At 41.4% G+C, this 11,305-nt stretch overlaps 1 long non-coding RNA gene across 1 annotated transcript; it reads right to left on the reverse strand.

Moving 5' to 3' along the window:
* Positions 1-9,012: 9,012 nt before the first annotated feature.
* On the reverse strand, positions 9,013-9,962 carry LOC109198445 (uncharacterized). Its single transcript, XR_002059241.2, has 3 exons — positions 9,838-9,962; positions 9,633-9,723; positions 9,013-9,263 (listed from the first exon to the last, which is right to left on the reverse strand). It is a non-coding gene; the product is annotated as an uncharacterized LOC109198445 (long non-coding RNA).
* Positions 9,963-11,305: the final 1,343 nt, after the last annotated feature.

Here is an 11,305-nt window from a genome sequence, read left to right on the forward strand (position 1 = left end):
GTGCCCAAAAGCACAAGGTGTGCAATACTCAGAGACATGGCCAAGGTAAGAAAGGCTGAAAGACCACCACCACTGAACAAGACACACAAGCTGAAACGTCAAGACTGGGCCAAGAAATATCTCAAGACTGATTTTTCTAAGGTTTTATGGACTGATGAAATGAGAGTGAGTCTTGATGGGCCAGATGGATGGGCCCGTGGCTGGATTGGTAAAGGGCAGAGAGCTCCAGTCCGACTCAGACGCCAGCAAGTTGGAGGTGGAGTACTGGTTTGGGCTGGTATCATCAAAGATGAGCTTGTGGGGCCTTTTCGGGTTGAGGATGGAGTCAAGCTCAACTCCCAGTCCTACTGCCAGTTTCTGGAAGACACCTTCTTCAAGCAGTGGTACAGGAAGAAGTCTGCATCCTTCAAGAAAAACATGATTTTCATGGAGGACAATGCTCCATCACACACGTCCAAGTACTCCACAGCGTGGCTGGCAAGAAAGGGTATAAAAGAAGAAAAACTAATGACATGGCCTCCTTGTTCACCTGATCTGAACCCCATTGAGAACCTGTGGTCCATCATCAAATGTGAGATTTACAAGGAGGGAAAACAGTACACCTCTCTGAACAGTGTCTGGGAGGCTGTGGTTGCTGCTGCACGCAATGTTGATGGTGAACAGATCAAAACACTGACAGGATCCATGGATGGCAGGCTTTTGAGTGTCCTTGCAAAGAAAGGTGGCTATATTGGTCGCTGATTTGTTTTGTTTTTGTTTTTGAATGTCAGAAATGTATATTTGTGAATGTGGAGATGTTATATTGGTTTCACTGGTAAAAATAAATAATTGAAATGGGTATATATTTGTTTTTTGTTAAGTTGCCTAATAATTATGCACAGTAATAGTCACCTGCACACACAGATATCCCCCTAAAATAGCTAAAACTAAAAACTACTTCCAAAAACTTTCAGCTTTGATATTAATGAGTTTTTTGGGTTCATTGAGAACATGGTTGTTGTTCAATAATAAAATTATTCCTCAAAAATACAACTTGCCTAATAATTCTGCACTCTACACCTGTATTTGTCTCTCAAAAATAGTTCATAACTTCCCTTCAACTTATTCATGTCACCTAAAGAGTAAACCTGTTTCTCCATCACCAGTTCAGCTCTGATGATTCAGTAAGGACATCTGCCGTTTTTACAGCTGTGGCTCCAGCAAACATCAGCTGATACCAGAAATTAAAAGCAAATGAATTCTAACAACAGCTGATCAAGCTTAAACGTGCTGCTGTTGTTTTGCGCGATAAACAAACAAGAGAGAAACGCCGATCATTGATCAGTTTCATGACTGAAGTTTCAACAGGCGATGGATGAAACTTCATCCATCGCGTGAGGTGAACTTCAGTTCACCTCACGCTCCTGCCTTCGCTTTCCCTGATCCACGATTGACCTCCGCGTTAGCAAACACCGGACGATCGGCGGTAGCCTCACCGCCTTGTATGTCTCGTTCGCGGCATGTCCTTTCTGTCACACACCGGTGGATAGCTGCCCTCTGTTGTAGCTCCACCACCAAACAACTCAGTTATTTTTTCCACATCGACCAGCATCATCGGCCCATATAAACGAAAAATAAGTCCAGCTAAGACACAGACCCTTGCCGAGCGATCGGGCGATTAAACAAATTTTAGCCACCTCACTATCAGCCAAGCCTGGGTGGTTTTCACGAAGGGTCGCTAGCCGCGCTAGCTAGCTAAGCTAGCGGCGCTAGCTAGCTAGCCAGCCGGCTATCAGCAACACGTAAGAGAACTGTTGCTAAATAAACTACACCTAAACTCGGTTTATATCTGACCCAAATAGAGTGCAGGTCATAACTTCTTACCTGAAATTCAGTTCACCTCACGCTCCTGCCTTCGCTTTCCCTGATCCACGATTGACCTCCGCGTTAGCAAACACCGGACGATCGGCGGTAGCCTCACCGCCTTGTATGTCTCGTTCGCGGCATGTCCTTTCTGTCACACACCGGTGGATAGCTGCCCTCTGTTGTAGCTCCACCACCAAACAACTCAGTTATTTTTTCCACATCGACCAGCATCATCGGCCCATATAAACGAAAATAAGTCCAGCTAAGACACAGACCCTTGCCGAGCGATCAGGCGATTAAACAAATTTTAGCCACCTCACTATCAGCCAAGCCTGGGTGGTTTTTCACGAAGGGGCGCTAGCTAGCTAAGCTAGCGGCTTAGCTAGCTAGCCGGCTATCAGCAACACTTAAGAGAATTGTCGCTAATATGGGATGTCTTGATAAACGAGCAGATATTTGAAGTTTACACACCTACATTCTCGCCTGAAAATATCTTAAAAGTGTATTTTGTGACCTAGAAACACGAATAAAAGACATATAAAACGAAGTGGTGTCCGCCATTGTTTAACTCGGCAGAGGGGTGCTATGAATTATGGGATATGGAGTTTTGTAACAAGCATACAGATTTTCAGCCGTACTACTCCCGGTATACACTAGAGAGAGCCAACCCACCACAAATAAAGTCTGTTTCTATGGAAATTGGCCTAAATTTGCACTAAAATCTAAATATTTCAAAAACTATAAAAGTCATAAACACCAAAAGTGTATACCATACTGGTCCAGCTCCAGCCGCACAAAATGATGTAACATATGTAACCCTATTTTCAAAACTGTTTCGCAGAGAAGCGCGGGAAAATTTTCACTAAAATATTAATATTTAAAAAACTATAATAGTTATAAACACCAAAAGTCATAGCACACCATTCCTGATCCAGCCGCACAAAATGAGGTAACATATATGAAGCTTGTCTCAAAACTGCGGGGCGAGTTTCGCTGCAAATTTCAGGCGGAAACTGAAGAATAATAATAATAATAACTAGAAAGCGAAAATTTCAGAAGAAATTTTATGTGTGCCTATGCCGCTGCTAATCACTGTAGTTTGCCATTCATACGGCTACAGAGAGCAAAACTCAGAAGAGCAGCCATTCTCCACCATGAACTATGGTAAAACAAACACCGCTCACGCTTCACAGATGACAGCTTACAGTTTTGTGTAAAGATGAAGTTACTTTGTACAGCGCCGATTTGCAGACGCTGTGCACACAGGTTCATGAGCAGAAGTCCCATTGTACCACGGCAGACCCGACAATGTTTGCATGAACACGCTTTGAAGCATTACATTATGGACCACTTTTCACACATGCATTCACTTTTTGTTTTTTGTTATTTTTACACAGTGTTCTGAATGATGAACAATGGTCTACAGCCAACCTTGTGTATTATTATACAAACTTTGGTTGTAAGATTCGGATAAGCATTTAATAAAAGCTAAATATTTTATATGAGAGTAAGAAAGAAAAGTATATCTTTGTGTCCACCTTTCTCTGTTAATGCCCTACCTGGCCCCCTGGCAAAAGCTTTGCTAGATCCGCCCCTGCACAGTTACCAGCTGTCAGCTACACAAAAAAAGGAGCTTGGTGTTTACAGGGAGTGCAGAATTATTAGGCAAATGAGTATTTTGTCCACATCATCCTCTTCATGCATGTTGTCTTACTCCAAGCTGTATAGGCTCGAAAGCCTACTACCAATTAAGCATATTAGGTGATGTGCATCTCTGTAATGAGAAGGGGTGTGGTCTAATGACATCAACACCCTATATCAGGTGTGCATAATTATTAGGCAACTTCCTTTCCTTTGGCAAAATGGGTCAAAAGAAGGACTTGACAGGCTCAGAAAAGTCAAAAATAGTGAGATATCTTGCAGAGGGATGCAGCAGTCTTAAAATTGCAAAGCTTCTGAAGCGTGATCATCGAACAATCAAGCGTTTCATTCAAAATAGTCAACAGGGTCGCAAGAAGCGTGTGGAAAAACCAAGGCGCAAAATAACTGCCCATGAACTGAGAAAAGTCAAGCGTGCAGCTGCCAAGATGCCACTTGCCACCAGTTTGGCCATATTTCAGAGCTGCAACATCACTGGAGTGCCCAAAAGCACAAGGTGTGCAATACTCAGAGACATGGCCAAGGTAAGAAAGGCTGAAAGACGACCACCACTGAACAAGACACACAAGCTGAAACGTCAAGACTGGGCCAAGAAATATCTCAAGACTGATTTTTCTAAGGTTTTATGGACTGATGAAATGAGAGTGAGTCTTGATGGGCCAGATGGATGGGCCCGTGGCTGGATTGGTAAAGGGCAGAGAGCTCCAGTCCCACTCAGACGCCAGCAAGGTGGAGGTGGAGTACTGGTTTGGGCTGGTATCATCAAAGATGAGCTTGTGGGGCCTTTTCGGGTTGAGGATGGAGTCAAGCTCAACTCCCAGTCCTACTGCCAGTTTCTGGAAGACACCTTCTTCAAGCAGTGGTACAGGAAGAAGTCTGCATCCTTCAAGAAAAACATGATTTTCATGCAGGACAATGCTCCATCACACGCGTCCAAGTACTCCACAGCGTGGCTGGCAAGAAAGGGTATAAAAGAAGAAAAACTAATGACATGGCCTCCTTGTTCACCTGATCTGAACCCCATTGAGAACCTGTGGTCCATCATCAAATGTGAGATTTACAAGGAGGGAAAACAGTACACCTCTCTGAACAGTGTCTGGGAGGCTGTGGTTGCTGCTGCACGCAATGTTGATGGTGAACAGATCAAAACACTGACAGAATCCATGGATGGCAGGCTTTTGAGTGTCCTTGCAAAGAAAGGTGGCTATATTGGTCGCTGATTTGTTTTTGTTTTGTTTTTGAATGTCAGAAATGTATATTTGTGAATGTGGAGATGTTATATTGGTTTCACTGGTAAAAATAAATAATTGAAATGGGTATATATTTGTTTTTTGTTAAGTTGCCTAATAATTATGCACAGTAATAGTCACCTGCACACACAGATATCCCCCTAAAATAGCTAAAACTAAAAACAAACTAAAAACTACTTCCAAAAACATTCAGCTTTGATATTAATGAGTTTTTTGGGTTCATTGAGAACATGGTTGTTGTTCAATAATAAAATTATTCCTCAAAAATACAACTTGCCTAATAATTCTGCACTCCCTGTATGAGAGTAAGAAAGAAAAGTATATCTTTGTGTCCACCTTTCTCTGTTAATGCCCTACCTGGCCCCCTGGCAAAAGCTTTGCTAGATCCGCCCCTGCACAGTTACCAGCTGTCAGCTACACAAAAAATGAGCTTGGTGTTTGTCTCTCAGAAACAGTTCATAACTTCCTTCAACTCATTCATGTCACCTAAGGGTAAACCTGTTTCTCCATCACCTGTTCAGCTCTGATGATTCAGTAAGGATATCTGGTTTGGAACAGCCGTTTTTACAGCTGTGGCTGCAGCAAACATCAGCTGATACTAGAAATTAAAAGCAAATGAATTCTAACAACAGCTGATCAAGCTTAAACGTGCTGCTGTTGTTTAGCGCGATAAACAAACAAGAGAGAAAAGCCGATCATTGATCAGTTTCATGACTGAAGTTTCAACAGGCGAGAGAATGACAGGGGAGGCTGTCATAAAGTTCAACATCAGTAACTTAGCGCGCACACAGCTGTATAGAAACTCCATCGTGCTAGCTACCACGCAGTACGAGTTATTATAACTGATTGTAAAAAGTCAGCACAACGAAAATAAACTACACCTAAACTCGGTTTATATCTGACCCAAATAGAGTGCAGGTCATAACTTCTTACCTGAAATTCAGTTCACCTCACGCTCCGACCGGCAGCCGCCTGCTTCTCCTGCCTTCGGTTTCCCTGATCCACGATCTACCACCGGTCGATCGGCGGTCGCCTCGCCGCCTCGTTCCCGCATGTTCTTTCTGACACACACCGGTGGATAGCTGCCCTCGGTTGTAGCTCCGCGTCAGCGACTACCAAACAACTCAGTTATTTTTTCCACATCGACCAGCATCTGGACAATCCACCGCCTTTCACTGTTTGTACCGTTACTAAAAAAACCCCTCATCGGCTCATAAAAACGAAAAATAAGTCCAGCTATGACCCTGAGTCAAAAAGACAGCCAGCTCGGGTTAGCTAGCTACCTGTCTAGCTCTTTGCAGGCACCGAAAACATCAGAGCTATTATGGGATGTCTTGGTAACACGAGCAGATATTTGAAGTTTACATCTGGCCAATCCACCACCTTTCACTGTTTATACCGTTACTAAAATGAATAAATGAATAAATCATCGGTCCATATAAACGAAAAATAAGTCCAGCTAAAACACATACTGTCGGCGAGCGACCGGGTGCTGACACGAGTTTCACCCGCCTCAATATAAGCCAAGCCTGGGTGCTTTTCACGAAGGGTCGCTAGCGGTGCTAGCTAACTATGCTAGCGGCGCTAGCTAGCTAGCCGGCTATCATCAACACATAAGAGAACTGCTGCTAAATAAACTACACCTAACTCGTTTATATCTGACCCAAATAGAGTGCAGGTCATAACTTCTTACCTGAAATTCAGTTCACCTCACGCTCCTGCCTTCGCTTTCCCTGATCCACGATTGACCTCTGCGTTAGCAAACACCGGTCGATCGGCGGTCGCGGCATGTCCTTTCTGTCATACACCGGTGGATAGCTGCCCACTGTTGTAGCTCCGCGTTATAGCACCACCAAACAACTCAGTTATTTTTCCACATCCAGCTGTAACTCCGATTCTGTGCGAGCATTTGCGAGAGACCGGGGAGGTGAAACGACAGAGAGAGTCCCTCGCTATCCATTTGCAGCCAAGTGCGGCAGCTAGCTAGGTAGCCGGCTAGCTGTCAGGCAGGACCAACGTCGTCAGAGCACTGTCGCTAAATATGGGATGTCTTGATAAAACAAGCAGATATTTGAAGTTTACACACCTACATTCTCGCCTGAAAATATCTTAAAAGTTTATTTTGTGACCTAGAAACACGAATAAAAGACATATAAAACGAAGTGGTGGCCGCCATTGTTCACTCTGTAGAGGCGTGCTATGAATTGTGGGATATGGAGTTTTCAACACAAGGATAAATCTTTTCGGCTGTACTACTCCCGGTATACCACTAGAGAGAGCCAAGACACCACAAATGAAGTCTGTTTATTTGGCGCCAAAAGATGAATTGGCCTAAATTTGTACTAAAATATTAATATTAAAAAAACTATAAAAGTTATAAACACCAAAAGTCACAACATAATAGTCCAGCTCCAGCCGCACAAAATGATCTAACATATGTAATCCTAATGTCAAAACTGTTTGGCAGAGGAGCGCGGGAAAATTTTCACTAAAATATTAATATTTAAAAAACTATAAAATTCATAAACACCAAAAGTCATAGCACACCATTCCAGATCCGGCCGCACAAATGAGGTAACATATATGAAGCTTGTCTCAAAACTGCGGGGCGTGATACGTGCCGAAATTAGGCGGAAGATGGAGAATAATAATAATAATAAGAATAATAAATCCGACGAATAGTAATATGTGTGCCTCTTGGCATAGGCACACATAATAAATCCGACGAATAGTAATATGTGTGCCTCTTGTCATAGGCACACATAATAAGAAGAAGAAGAATAAATCCGACGAATAGTAATATGTGTGCCTCTTGGCATAGGCACACATAATAAATCCGACGAATAGTAATATGTGTGCCTCTTGTCATAGGCACACATAATAATAAATCCGACGAATAGTAATATTTGTGCCTCTTGGCATAGGCACACATAATAATAAATCCGACGAATAGTAATATGTGTGCCTCTTGGCATAGGCACACATAATAATAAGAATAATAAATCCGACGAATAGTAATATGTGTGCCTCTTGGCATAGGCACACATAATAATAAATCCGAGGAATAGTAATATGTGTGCCTCTTGGCATAGGCACACATAATAAATCCAACGAATAGTAATATGTGTGCCTCTTTCATAGGCACACATAATAATAATAATAATAATAATAATAAATCCGAGGAATAGTAATATGTGTGCCTCTTGGCATAGGCACACATAATAATAATAATAAATCCGAGGAATAGTAATATGTGTGCCTCTTGGCATAGGCACACATAATAATAAGAATAATAAATCCGAGGAATAGTAATATGTGTGCCTCTTGGCATAGGCACACATAATAATAATAATAATAATAATAATAATGATAATAATAAATCCGACGAATAGTAATAAGTGTGCCTCTTGGCATAGGCACACTTAATAACTAGAAAGGGAAAATTTCAGAAGAAATTTTAAGTGTGCCTATGCTACTGCCAATGAGTGTAGTTTGCCTTTAATGTGGTTCAATTAGCGCCGGTTGCCATTTATAACACTAGAGGGAGCAATAAGCAACATGAGCATAGTTTGCTATTTATACCACAAGAAGGAGGGAAATGGAATACAGCTGATTTTCAATTTAAAGCAAAGTAAGCTGTATTGTGATCTGTTATATGCAGCATACAGAGATGAGAGAAAGATGCTCCAGTTACATGATTACAAAAGAAGTTAATAGATATAAAAGAAATAAAATAAATTATGGTTTAGTGTCAGGTGTTCAAGAGAAGTTACAATTTAGATTTTACAGTTTTGAGTCGTTTAAAGTGGTAGAAAACAATGTCCATTAAGCGGTATTCAATTGTATTTCAAAGGTATTTTAATGTGAAAGGGAAATTCCACATGCAAATTATGAAATTTCCCTTGTGGACTAATAAATGTATCATGTTATTCAAAAAATATTTTGTACAAATACCATTTACAATAATGTATGACATTTAAACATGATATTTAGATTGTGGTAAATAGCAAAGCAATATAAAATAAAAAAGGAAACCATTCAAGTAACTTTATATTATGAACTGAAGAGTAAGGCAAAAGTATAAATGAAAAGCATACAAGCATTAATGTATATAGATAAACCCAACAATCATATGACCCCCAATGAGCAAGCACTTTGGCGACAGTGGGAAGGAAAAACTAGTGCAGGCCCTTTTGACAGGAAGAAACCTCCGGCAGAACCAGGCTCAGGGAGGGGCGGGGCCATCTGCTGCGACCGGTTGGGTGAGATGTAAACAAATCCAAAACTGTCCACAGAGCTACAGGGGGCACACTGGGATCGCAACAGCAGCCATAGAGGGAAACAGATTAGGATGTTCTTCCCAGTACTGAAGTGGGTCGGCTTTTCTTATGTGTGCGTTTTTCTCTGAGAGGTAGGTCTCCACTTTAGTTTCTGTTGATGAGGCACTCACGAATACTTCTGGATAAGGGTCATTTGGAAGCAAGAGGTTGGCTGACTTTGCGAAAACAGCTAGAAACAGAAAAAGGAAACACAATTTAAAACAATAAACAAGAGACATCACAAAGCGCAGCTCTTCAGTTAGCAAACTGGCAAGTAATGAAGTTCTAAAAAATAATTGGAACAAATCTAACTTTAGAACTAAATGACCCAAAACTAAATTAAAAATGAAGTAAAAAAAGAAATTGGCTTAATACTGGTGTCTTCTGATGAGGCAAGTTGCCATGCGAGGTAAAAACCACACGTGGCTGTAATTTGGTGGCTCTGTAACAGTTCCAATCCAAGCATGTAGTTGGCTTAAATGGGTTAATACTGGTGTCTTTGATCACTTGACTGTATATAAACCTGTTGAACAAAAGGTGCATTTTAATTTCACTGTACCTGCCCATCCTTGTAGCCGGTTTCTAGTAGCGTGGCACAGGTTCAAGATCAGTGTAGGGCTTCTCCACTGCCTTCACTGGACAGAACACATCTGAGGAGTTATGAATGAATGGATGACTTAATGAATGGATGAGATTATAGTTTGTTTCAAACAATATCAATAAATGTTACAATATAAAGTAAGAAACAAAAAAATACAAATGACCTGTTATGGCAGGGATCCCATCAGTGCAGTCTTTCTGTTCACATTTCTGGTCAGCTCTTCAATGGATGAGAGCACATCAGCAGTCTTATCTATCAGTTCCCACTGGTGAGCTGTCCTTGTTGGTGGTAGAGTGGTCAGAAAAACTCCCTTTTAACAGGAAGAAACCTCCGGCAGAACCAGCTTAGAGAGGTGCAGCCATCTGCCGTGAGCGGTTGGGTGAGATGTAAACAAATCCAAAACTGTCCACAGAGCTACAGGGGGCACACTGAGATCGCAACAGCAGCCATAGAGGGAAACAGATTAGGATGTTCTTCCCAGTACTGAAGTGGGTCGGCTTCTTATGTGTGCGTTTTTCTCTGAGAGGTAGGTCTCCACTTTAGTTTCTGTTGATGAGGCACTCACGGATACTTCTGGATAAGGTCATTTGGAAGCAAGTGGGTGCTGACTTTGCGAAAACAGCTAGAACAGATAAAAGGAAAACACAATTTAAAACAATAAAACAAGGACATCACAAAGCGCAGCCTTTTCAGCAAACTGGCAGTAATGAAGTTCTAATAAATAATTGCAAAAACAAATCTAACTTTAAGAACTAAATTACCCAAAACTATATTAAAAGGTAGTAAAAAAGAAATTGGCTTAATACTGGTGTCTTTGGATGAGGTAAGTTGCTATGTGAGGTAAAAACCACACGTGGCTGTAATTTGGTGGCCTGTATACAGTTCCAATCCAAGCATGTAGTTGGTTTAAATGGGTTTAATACTGGTGTCTTTTGATCACTTGACTGTATATAAACCTGTTGAACAAAAGGTGCATTTAATTTCACTATACCTGCCCATCCTTGTAGCCGGTTTCTAGTAGCGTGGCACAGTTTCAAGATTAGTGTAGGGCTTCTCCACTGCCTTCACTGGACAGAACACATCTGAGGATTAATGAATGAATGGATGACTTAATGAATGAAGATTATAGTTTGTTCAAACAATATCAAATGTTACAATATAAAGTAAGAAACAAAAATACAATTACCTGTTAGGCAGGATCCCATCAGGTGCAGTTGCAGTCTTTCTGTTCATGTTTCTGGTCAGCTCTTCAATGGATGAGAGCAGTCTATCTATCAGCTCCCACTGGTGAAGCTGTCAGTGTCTGGTAGAGTGTGCTCAGTTGCAAAGACACTAAGATCACTTGGCAAGTCCATATCCCTCACAACCTTGCAGTCATTTTGTGTTAGTGAATTACACAATAAATGGGGTTGTGATAACTGTGATATGTATTCAGAACACCTGATTGGAGCAGGCGTATGCTGTGATATGTAAAGGTGATCAATCAATGTGTGATTTCTGTGGTTGCAGCAGTAATAAGTTGTGCATATCCTTGACTGAAACAGTCTTGGAGGGTTTTTTTCCTCTGCTCATAAGGCCTCATTGAAGTCTCCACAAACAATAATTGGTTGGCAATTCATCATTTCCAATGA

The sequence above is a fragment of the Oreochromis niloticus genome, unplaced genomic scaffold (assembly GCF_001858045.2).
Source record: "Oreochromis niloticus isolate F11D_XX unplaced genomic scaffold, O_niloticus_UMD_NMBU tig00007670_pilon, whole genome shotgun sequence".
In the NCBI taxonomy this organism is placed as follows: domain Eukaryota; kingdom Metazoa; phylum Chordata; class Actinopteri; order Cichliformes; family Cichlidae; genus Oreochromis; species Oreochromis niloticus.